Source organism: Macrobrachium nipponense, chromosome 4, assembly GCF_015104395.2.
Source record: "Macrobrachium nipponense isolate FS-2020 chromosome 4, ASM1510439v2, whole genome shotgun sequence".
Classification (NCBI taxonomy): Eukaryota; Metazoa; Arthropoda; class Malacostraca; order Decapoda; family Palaemonidae; genus Macrobrachium; species Macrobrachium nipponense.
This window is the reverse complement of record NC_061100.1, coordinates 139,727,646-139,739,942: the sequence shown is the minus strand read 5'-3', so window position 1 is coordinate 139,739,942 and position 12,297 is coordinate 139,727,646. Positions and strand designations below refer to the sequence as shown.

At 39.2% G+C, this 12,297-nt stretch overlaps 1 protein-coding gene across 2 annotated transcripts in view; it reads right to left on the bottom strand.

Annotated features, from left to right (window-relative positions):
- Positions 1–12,297, bottom strand: part of LOC135211230 (uncharacterized) — a 301,164-nt gene that overhangs the window by 39,213 nt on the left and 249,654 nt on the right. The window lies entirely within an intron of this gene.

The following is a 12,297-nucleotide window of genomic DNA, read 5'->3' as shown; positions in this document are numbered from 1 at the left end:
CATTAGAAAGAAGTAACAGACAGTAATGGGAAATATGGAAATAAGAGACCATTTATTAAAAGAATAAATTACCACATAAATAAATCAATGCATAACAATGTACATAAATGACCTCGACTACTCCCTTTTCCGTAGACCTACAGAGCTTCGCACCAAACCACCTTCTTACACATCTACTCAATTGAAATCTTTCCCTTTGCAAAAGAATATTTCTCTCTCTATTTCTTTTCATCCCGCCTTCGCTAAAGAACACAACAGAATAAATTATATAATTAAGGCCAAAGGCCAAACGCTGGGATCTATGGGGTCATTCAGCGCTGAAACGGAAATTGCCAGTTAAAATGGTTGAAAGGTATAACAGGAGGAAAATCTCTCAGTTGCACCATGAATCAATTATAAGGAGAGGGTAGAATTAAGATGGAAGAAAGGGAATATGAACAGGGATACAGTAAAAGGAATGGAAGGGATTGCAACTAGGACGCTGCAAATGAACCTAAGGAATGCCTACACCGCTCCGCATGAGGCGCGCTGACGGCACCACCACCCTACGTGAGCCCTCGATAAAGGACCAATTTATATAACTAAAAAGAAAACGGATGAAATGCCACATTATGTCATGGGTCTGTTTTACTTTGGTTTCAGTGATTAACTATTAAACGTATAAGCAGAATTTCTCACACATTTATCCCTGATAACGATAAGACAATTTCGAGCAAAGGTTAACTCGCAGTTGCTCCCTTGGTCGTCATAATAGTCATCATGAGCAAATGTTTAACATTTTTAATTTTTATTTTTTCTAATTTCTACTGAAACCATCAGACTGCTATAGCTTATCTTTTCTGTCTCCTTATCGTAAGTTCTTCCTCACTATCATCTTCGTCATGATCATTTCAGTCGTTGTTATCAATTGTGTTTTTTTTTAAATAAAACATAATAGTAACCAGCTGGCCAGATTTTAGACAACATAACATAAAACAACAAACTCCCCCGGCGAAGTAGCCAGAGACCAAGTGTGAAGGTCCTTTAAGCGGCAGCATTTTCAGCTCAGACACTTACAGCCTCAGAGTCTAGTAGCTTGACCCCTTGTCCGGAGCTTCCTTAGGGTACATTCGTGAGCCTCTAATTGACGTTTCTCTATCCTTTGTTTTCCCGAAATGATTATCTCAGTCTTTGCTCATACTTTCCCCCTTGTCTTTGGTCTCCATAGGGAATCTGATTGGATACGCCATCGGTGGGCACTCTGTTATATGCATTATATCACTGAAATGAATGAAAGACAGACTTAACCTTGTACATTGATTCTAAGATGAGAGAGAGAGAGAGAGAGAGAGAGAGAGAGAGAGAGAGAGAGAGAGAGAGAATATTCTATCAATGATTTCACCTATGTGAAGCGAGGATTGCCCTTGTTTTGAGGGCATATATTTTGGACAAGCAATGAACATTTATTTACGACTAGTTCTAGCTCTGCTTTTTTTCCCTTCTCTCTCACCATCCTAGCTGCGACCCACAGAATTCGCTTAAGAACCATGACCTAATTCAATGCTTAGGCCAACAGAGGCATACTGGATTTAAGGAAACGCGCCCATCTGGCCCTCTTCGTACCCCGTCAGAGTCGGAAACGTATCGTCCAGTTGTGAGCCAGACGCGCTACCACCAAACTATGAGAGAGAGAGAGAGAGAGAGAGAGAGAGAGAGAGAGAGAGAGAGAGAGAGAGAGAGAGAGATTCCTTAAGAATCAGTTGAATGTTTCTTACTGGAGTAAAAGAGCGATTCGTTACGAACTTAATTTTTGGGAACCCATGACTAAAATGTTCTCATTAGGCAGTCTATTAGAATCGAACCCTCAAAACCTCCTCCCTAGCACGATATAAGCCTGGAAATGAAATGCAGTTGCAACATTATCAATCACTTTCTTTTCTTGTCTAAAAAGAAAGACAAATTGTAATACCCTCGGCCTCGAGAAACCCGATAGCAAGAGCTTTCTATTGCTTCAGCAGTTAAAGCTCTCCAGCATAGTTGTAGCGCTATAAAAGACGATGAGAGATAAAAAAGAAGACGTTTTACTGCACACAGTTTCTTTCCTTATAAACACTCCTTGCGGGGGGTCGCACTCACCTCATTGGTACCCTTAACAGGTCCCACCTCAACCCAGGTGAATTCGGTGAGTCACCCAATGGCCTCTTATATATAGCAGGTGAAGAGGTCAAGTTATATGGAAAGGCTGCGATTTTAAGAGGAGGGTGGCGCTCCCGGGGGGATGGGGGCGTTAGTGGGAGAAGGGCGAGGGTATTGGATTACTGGGGAGGCTGTTACTTTGGGGGGAAATGCAGAGGGGTCAGTGATGGGGAGGGGGGGGGGGGGGGGGGGGGGTGGGAGATGTGGCGAGAGAGAGAGAGAGAGAGAGGAGGAATAAGATGAACAAAGGGTTGTTCTGGAAGTGAAAGTTATAGGTATCCTAGATGCGTTTCGAAAGTGGCCCTTACGTACTTCACTTTACTTATTCCAAATGGGAGTGAAAGGAGTTGCAAATGGAGAAATGAATGACGCCATTGTTCCGATGCTCCGTGACCTCTATGTTTTCGTCCTACAAGAAGGACGAAGAAGAAGAGTGAATAAGCTGAAATCTTCAGTGAGAATTAAAAAGGGAACGCAAATTGCCGCTACAAAGGCATCACTTTCCAGTCTCTTATCAATAAAATAGGCGTAAATGAGAAGTTTTATCCGAATATAAATATATTCGAATAAAACTTCACATCTCAGACCTGAAAGTGTATTTCTCCTTAATTACATATCTAAATTATTCATTCATTTTCTTCTCAAACAAGAATGTATTTGTGAATTTTTCTTCGAAACATCTGGGGTTACTCGGATCATTTGAGGTTACTGCAGACTTCCTGCACAGCTGACAACACCTTTGGCCATTCAAATGATGGCAAAAAGAATGTCAGGAATGCTGATCGTTTTTGAGGAATCGAAACAGGAATGTGATACCCAGACCAGCGTCGTCGAGACCTAATTGCTAAGTCAAGAGGGGTCGCTCCTGACATGGCATTGCAGCAGAAAAAAAAAACAAGGTTATCAAGGAAAATATGCTTTGATAATCTCCAGAGGTGACACTACCTCTTGATGCGTATCCGACATGTCCACGCATGATTTCAACATCAAACAGCATATTGTCAACAAACTACAACATTCTCGAGAAGTTCATTCTTTGACGAGGAGGCGGACGGAAAGGGCAACCAACATGGTATGAAAACCTGAAAGGGAGATAGAGAAAAGTTTTATCTATTCTGAAAGGGAGCTTTGTCTCATTAATGAGGTAAAGGAAAAGAAATGTGGAGAACGAGAAAACCACAATGCGCGCCATTTAGAAAAAGAAAATCAAATGACCAAATACTATGATACTTGCTGACAGCAGTCTGCGAAGACGGCAAATCACACTCAAGGATCAACTGTTGTTATTCTCGGCAAAGTAACGTTCTTATATGTATAGGCCACTTAATCAACGCAGAGAAAAGGTATGAGTTTTAATCGCATCAAGGTGCATCTGAGGAAGTGAACTTTAATATCTTCAAAATCTGATTACACATCAATTTCTAAGGAACGCTGAGTATTTATACACAAAATGTATGGTGCAATGCGTTTGAGGTATAGCACGAGTTAAAATCGGGGTAGAAATGCTAGCAGTCACAGAGCAGGTGAGCAGAATTAAACAAAAGCGTTGTTTGCTCGTGATGGAACTCTCATTTGCGTTTACCGATTGCTTGATCGTTATCATTAATGTTATGATACTTCCTTTGAAAGGTTTGACAGCCCAAAAAAACACAAATCCCCCCGTCAAGATTCAACAAATGTGAACATGTGGCTACGATTAAAAACAGGTGGCTTTGATAAGATCCCGGCGTTCTCACGTTTACCGGTTGTTGACACTAGGCTGACCCCAAGTGACCCCACTTGACCTCTCCCATCCTTGACGTCACCACTAATCTCGGGGTTTGCATTCCGCCGTCCCTCCTTTCTGGTTACGGCCAAGGTTGGAGGTCGGGACTCTTTTATCGCGCCGCAAGTGTCACGGAATCATGCTATGACATCATGATGTCTCTTGACAGTGACATCACCCTTGAGCCAACTGTTCAGCTTGTCTCAGTCGCAACAGTAGGAGTGACGCGGGTGATACCTACTGCAATCATTTATTTGCTTTCTAAAATTAGAGCAGTTTACCCCCGCTAGTGTTCATTTTCTTTATGAGGTTTGGAGACTGACGTTTTCATTGCATAACTAGGGAGACTGATCTATATCTAACCTCTGCATTACAGTTGCTTTTTTACATTATCATGGCACTGCGGTTGTACAAGCAGGGAGAGAGAGAGAGAGGGGGGGGGGGAGATGAGAGAGAGAGAGAGAGAGAGAGAGAGAGAGAGAGAGAGAGAGAGAACTATCAGCGAAGTTTTGCTGGAAGAAGGATAGTTCCTTTTCGCGTATCTTTAACATGTATCAATATCACCCGCCAAGCTTCCGATACTCAAACCCCAGCAACAGCACTTGCAAATCCTGCAACCCCTACTGTCCCGGACTTTAAGTTGCCGTCGGAAGATTTGAGAAGCATTTCGAAACTTTTAGGCGACTGTATGACAATGTCACAAAAGATAAAAGTTGAAGGGCTCCAAATGAAAAAGTTTATTTTCTTGGAAGAATAGAAAACTTTCAAAAACGACAAGACAGCAAATCATAAAGGATGAGGTTTCTAAATTGCACAAAAAGCATCTGCTGAGATTAGCCCTTGCAGTACGAATATGAAAAATGAGAGCAAGAAGTGGAGGCCGTTAAATATTTGTGAATCCTTTCCTGCTTACTTCGGAAAAATCACAAAGAGAATGAAATAACAGAGGATACGATACACCATTTGCATCGCATGATACAATATATATAGAAGCACGTCACAATATAATATTACCATTCTTTTCATATTCGCAAATTTCTTTATTTTGATTTGATTTATATAGATTTTTGGCATTATGCCAAGCACTGGGGCAACTAAGGCCATTCAGCGCCGAAACGGAAATTGACAGTAAAAGGTTTGAAAGGCGTAACAGAAGGAAAACCTCACAGTTACACTATGAAACAATTATTAAGAGAGGTTGGACAGTAAGATAGAAGAAAGAGAATATGAACGGAGGTACAGTAAAAGGAATGAAAGTAGTTGAATGCCTAAATTGCACCGAATGAGGTGCACTGAGGCACGGGCACCTAGCCCCCTACGAGGGTATTCGCCATTGCGAACATACGACTGCACCTAGTTTCAGAGTCAAACAGTTGTCTGCAAGTTGCTTTTTCAAACTCTTTCGTTTGAGCGACTGAATAGAATCACTTTCGGCGTTTATTGGCCAACCTGTACTAAATCACATCAAATACTGAAGTCCGAACATGACTAAAGAGCTGTCTTAAAGAAAACAGATGATCAACCTTATTCAAGAGTTTACTCAAGCAAATTCTACAACAGCAGCATAGGGCAAGACAAAAATCGAAACATTTGACTACAATCTATAATATTGGACGAAATTCCTTCATATGGAGTAATCCAAACCAAGTTCTTGGCAAGCAAGTTTCCACAGAACCCTCAAACATTTAAAAAAAAGGAAACATCGGAGACAATAATAAAATATAGTAATAGAACTAGTCATTAAAATGATAAAAGACAAGTAACTCGCAGCTACAAAGACGTCACCAAAGCTCGGAAAATCATTCCTGAATGAACTCACTGGCGAGGAGCCCTTAACTCAAGACCGTGGAAGGCCAAGGTAGAGAGGCAACAGCATTTCGGAACATTGGTCATGTGGTCGTCAGTTATATTGACATGTCATATCTTCAATGTCTTGGGAGTTTTATAAGAACTTCAAAAAATGCTTCCCAATCTCAGAATTGGTTTACCAATCTGTTTTGAAGCACTGACCCGAGCTATCCCTTAGAAGGGTATTCTTGATCTACTGACATGTTGGGCAAAACCAATAAATTAATATCTGAATTCTGCTCCACCTTGAGAGTGCAGCCATCACCCGATGCCAGGTGCCTTTGACGCAAGTGGTTTGCATTATCGCCGATGGAGTCATCATACATCATGCACCTGGTGACTGATAGTGCCCTATCATGTCTTCTCAATGACATGACGTCACGGTGTTTACGCTCGTTAATTGGCCATCAAGGAGACCTACGTGGTTAGTTGCCAGATTTTCCAATCGCAAGCGGCCGCTGGTTTTGAAAAGTCATCGCTCTGATAAGTCATCTTACTTCTTTTCACACTATCTAAATCTTGTGGGCTGCGTTTCTGTTTCTCTCTTATTTTGAACACGAGTGCTCATATGATGAAGCTCAGGCCAACAGTTCTTAGAATCGATCGAAAAGCGAGAAAGCTAAGTATTAGAATTATATCACAATCTAAGCTTGGAGCACTGTTCGCAAACAGTTCCGAGATCTATTGTATCACATTTAGTTTGGGTAGCACTCATTCGATCATTTCAGTCTGTTATTCTAGAATTTATTTTATTTTGTTACAACCACTTATTACGGAAAAGATTAATTTACGACAGTCAAAGATGAAACAATAAACACAAGTAATATTATTGTAAACACAACAAAATTTGCGGTTAGAATCAGTGTTAATAATAGTAACCCTTATTGTCTTGTTCACTTTAGAGTACCTAATCCACCAAGTTACAACTACGAAAACCAGCGATTAGTGGTGAGTCATCCACCCTCCTCCTCAGAAAATCATTTGGAGCAAGTATTGTTACGCCCTAAGTCTATCAAAGGAAAGAACATTAGAGTGTATCTATTACAGTTCATGATTGGTCGTCTTTACTACCGTCATATGCACATGTAATGAGGTTAATTTACATCTACTTGAGAAAGGGAATAATGAAAAAGCTTCTCCGTTTAGCGAATCTTAAAATGTTGTGTCGTTTACTGCAATTTTGCATTTTTCCATCTTTTCGAGCGATGTACTGATTCACTTCAGAGATTGACGACGTCTTCCTGCTTCAAAATTAAGTACTCTACTACACACAGATAGCGACTCTTGACATGATATCCTATACTTACAAAATTACTTTAAAATGAGATAATATCATGGTTACTTCTCGCATATTTGCACAACATAATTTTGAAAAGGAATTCTCAAGTACATGTGCATATCACTCAATTGGGTCAGATTAACTGATAATCTGTATATACTAAAATTCATGATGTCCAAATTACCTCCCTCCTCTTTATACATCCTCTTTGAAGCAATATCAATTCATGTCCATTTAAAAAAGATTTCCTCTTGTGGAGAAAGACCTTCGCCGTGAAACCCTTAAAAACCTATGGGGTAATTCACCCATTCTTTCCCCAATGCAGTTTACTTTGGAAATCCATATATGCTCGTATTTATAGCATCTTCCTCGCTGTGATTCGAGCCTGTTTTCGCATACATGAAATCAGCAAATTTGCCATCAAAAGCTTAAGAGCAGCGTGTTTTGCTACTAGTCTCAGACGTCGTTTCTGTTAAAGAGGTAGCTAACTCTTCCCAAAGACGATACCACTGTTTCCTAAAAGAAGAAGAAGAAGAAGAAGAAGAAGAAGAAGAAGAAGAAAAAGCTCAAAAATAATATGAGTTTCAAGTTGATCTCTAAGTGGCATGCGAACCCGTGGCTGTTGTTGACGAAACTCTTGGTTTATGATGCTGCGTTCACAATCAGCTGAATAAGTCAGAACAGAACAAACTCTACCTCCAGCGTCTGAGAACAAAGAGACTAACAGGCTACGGGTAAACGCGAAACCAATACACCAGCTGTAATCGAGGCACTAAAGCAAATGGACAATTCAAGTTGGGCCACCAGTACCTACACTCGTTCAAGTGGATCATGTATTCCTGAAAAGAAGTTGTGATTCTTATTTTAGCGGTTATTTATGTGGGTGGCGTCACCAAGACTGAGAATACTGACAACTGAGGGTTAATGCGTCCCTTAGATTTTCATTTTCTTTGCGTCCTTGCTCTTCTACTTCGCATTTGTTTTGATGAATAATACTTTGGAAGGAAACAATTATTCTCAGGTCTGAGGTTAAAGCAGAATCCTTCTCCATCATTCCTGATTTTCATATATATACATACATACTCTTTCTCTAAAGCTCCTAATTTCATATACCGTCAAATTCATTCTTGAAAATAATTTAGACCATTCATGTATAGAGCAGCATTTATGAAAATTTCAATTACTTCATGGATGCCATATATATCTAGACTTTTCATATTCATACTTTTACCTTCACACTTGCCTAAGGCAACACCATTCACCAATAAACACATCAAATCACTACCGTTTCTGGCTCCTTTCAGTGACCAACATATGTAAGAGCTAAAAGATACTCTGTGACCTTCACCTTTTGACTTTAAAGGGGTAACCCTGATTAGAAGTCAGTAAGAGTGAGTCACCACTGCACTGAATTACAAGGAAATATATAACAGAAAATGAAGTCAGCTGCGAGGCATTTCAACATCCGAAAAACTGTCCACTTGACCATTGGCTTAAAAATAATTAAATTTGACAAACCATACTACCAGGGAAATGAAGTTAGAAAGTAGCTACTATACACGAAGAATGCGACACATATGAAGCCACCTATACAGGATATAAATCGCTGAATATCTGTGATGTTACCTTTTAAACCAAACAATTTGACTCATAAATATATTCGCAAAGTTCATCAGGTTCTGATTTCTAGCTCTTGACATCTTTTCCCTACACACATTAACACAACCTCATATGCTCATTTACACATATTAAGCGACTTTTTATGCTTTTGCACATCATACACCATACAAACAAACGAGTACGTATCTATAAATATGCATGTATGGAAAAACATATCGCAAACGGAAAAGTAACAAGGCAACTTTGGTGCAAAAAATTTCGAAAGTTCATAAATATGTGTGTAGTTATATATATATATATATATATATATATATATATTATATATATATATATATAATAACATCATAACATATCTATATATATATTATATTATATATATATATATATATACATATATACATATATATATAATACACTATATAAAAATAAACACACATACTTACATACATACACACACTCTCACTCACACACACACACACACACACACACACACACACATATATATATATATATCTATATATACATATATACTATATCTATATATATATATATATATAGATATATATATATATATATATATATATATATATAATATCTTAAAAATCACAGTACATGAGCGAAGTCCTGTGATGTGTGTGTGTGTGTGTGTGTGTGAGAGAGAGAGAGAGAGAGAGAGAGAGAGAGAGAGAGAGAGAGAGAGAGAGAGAGAGAGAGAGGCCCAATTGTCCAACAAAACGTCATTTCGTACGACATAAAACCACAGAGGGTCTCACAATTCCTTCATTACAAAACAAAGGCTTCGTATATATCATTTGTACTTTTATTCATGTCATTTTCTGGACATCATTCGTTCCAATGTTGATATGTGACCAGTATGAGATGAACGTCTGCGTGACATAAATCAACAAGGAGGAAAATTTACATAATTTGATGCTCTTACGCATAGACATATATAAATGTTCGCACACACACACACACACACACACACACACGCACACGTATGAACAACTTCACATTCGCAAAACTGCAGCAAGGGAAACTGTTAAAAAAAATAAGAGACGAAAATCAAACGTTAAATACGAAACGTAGGAATGGGAGGCAGACGGCAAGGAAGAGAAAATACGGGGGAGAGAGAGAGAATATGAGGTGTGTCCGTGGCGAGGAGGACGGGAGGGGGGGCTGAAGGGAGTGGGAGAAGAAGGGAGGGAACCTACCCAGCGGTGCCAAAAGAGTGCCACTATGTGTGTGGCAGGGAGTGCCAGGTTACGACTTCTTATCAGTCATTTTTCTAGTGACTCCTTCACCAGACCAACACTTCTTGCGTTTGCCAGATGAAGGTCGAGTGCGCCTGCAAGTTTCCCCTTCGGAGGAGGGACTCCGTTGGGGATCGTACGGGATTCCTATAAGAGAGAGAGAGAGAGAGAGAGAGAGAGAGAGAGAGAGAGAGAGAGAGAGAGAGAGAGAGAGAGAGACGAATACATATCAACGCTGCAACGTTCTCTACTTTGAAGAAGTTTCAATAACATATTGTATATACATTATATACAATATATTACATAAACTTCTTCAAAGTAGGGAACATTTGCAGCCTTGATATATATATTTGTAATGAGAACAGTCTTCATTATAATAAGAATGAAAGAATTGAAAACACTAGCGTTATTTTTACTCAACCAATAGTGACAATGAGTTGACTAGGCCGAAAAGAAAAGGCGGATAAATACACATTCTGTATTTTCTTCAACTCTGCGGTTATTGAGTCACATTTAATTCGGGTATAAGCGTCAGTAAATTGGAATATCCTTTTGACAACAATCGCATAAACCAGGTGTGTACAGTACTCTCGAAGTTGCCATCAATATGGAAACTTAGTTCCGGACCTACAAATCCCAATATCGCTGAAATATTTAGGGGATGGTGGCTGGCAGCCCACGTCCGTGCCGTCACGAAGTAGAAGCCTCCCTCTAAAAATGTCCCCATTGCCCCTCGAGGGTTCTCTCGGGAGCGTAGACTCGTTTGGCTCCGTGGGGAGAGATTCGGTTTAACCTTCTGACCGCTCCTCCGCCTCATAGAAAGGCGACAGATCAAAGAAAACGAGACTAAATATACCAATGATGAGGAGGGTCTGAAAGAAAACGGAGAACCGTCTGCTCAGGAACATTAATAACTAGTGGATAGGGAAAAATAGCGTGCAATTATCGTACTCCTCGTTAGGCCGGCAGCGCTTTTTATACATTTTTTCCCCGTCACCTCATAATGCTCACAGATCTATTTTCGTCGATGGACCCTACTTCATTTTCAGTTGTCGGATATTAAGTAGTGGTCCTATACCGTAGGTACTATCAGTTCAGCAAAGACAATAGTGGCTCTATTAATCATATTAGTGTAGTTACATGAATTTTTGTCACGCGTAGAATTCGCAGGCACGCGCGCACACACACACATACAATATATATATATATATATATATATATATATATATATATATATATATATATATATATATATATATATGCTTAACACACACGCATATCTCTTTTGGTAGTTGGTAGTAGAATGGATAAGTCCTTGTCATCCTTACATCAAACCGAAAAGGAACGCTTCGAACCTTCGCGAGGATACATGATCTTAACATGACATATAATTCCCTTCCGGTGTGCATTCCTTCCAAGATAAAGTGATTTCGATATCAATAGGTATTTGAGGCTTATTATATATATATATATATATATATATATATATATATATATATATATATATTATATATATATATATATATATATATATATGCCATGGGATTTTTAAAGAAATATTATGATATTAACTACCTCATAATACAAAATAAAACATTTGAGATATTAAAATGAAAAATTATGTAAAGCACTAAGATTTAACAATAAAATAGTTATGAACCCAAATTAAACTGGAAAAAGAATTTCGAGATTACCTACCTCGAAAACAGAAAAAAAAAATCGAAAACTCTACGGTTTTGGCGCGAAACATTTCACTACTTCTTATTCTGAATCATAAGAATCGTAAACAGGACAATGAAGTGCACTGAGACCAACGTTCACGTTTGCTTACCTAAATATGAATCAGGTTTCTACATTGGCATGCCTTCAAGCGTGCTTCCTGCAATCAAAGCAAAACTGCAAACCCTTTTTCTTTCGTGAATACCTTCAGTTATTTTGTTGCTCGAAATGATCACGATCCTTCAAAGATGTTCAGATATTTGACGTGTCAATACAGCAAAGCAAAGACATACAAACTAAAGACATTGGTGGTCCTGACCTCCCTCAGAGACTTTTTATCCCCTTGGCATTCACGTCTCTTCTCCTTCTTCCTCTTCACATTTCCGTGAATGGGGTCATATTATCCCATTCCTGTGCCAGCTACGTAAAAAGCCTACTTCACGCGAGGACACACGTGGCCAATCGAGTTGTATTTGAAATTGAAAATAACTCCACCCCGTTGAGTCAAATGTATACATCAGCAAAGGCCTTTTAGTTACCCAGAACCTGATCTACTAATGCATGGGACCGGACAGATCATTCAGTGGCTGGTTATCAATATGAACCTAATACCAGACACAATATAAATGACTATTTTC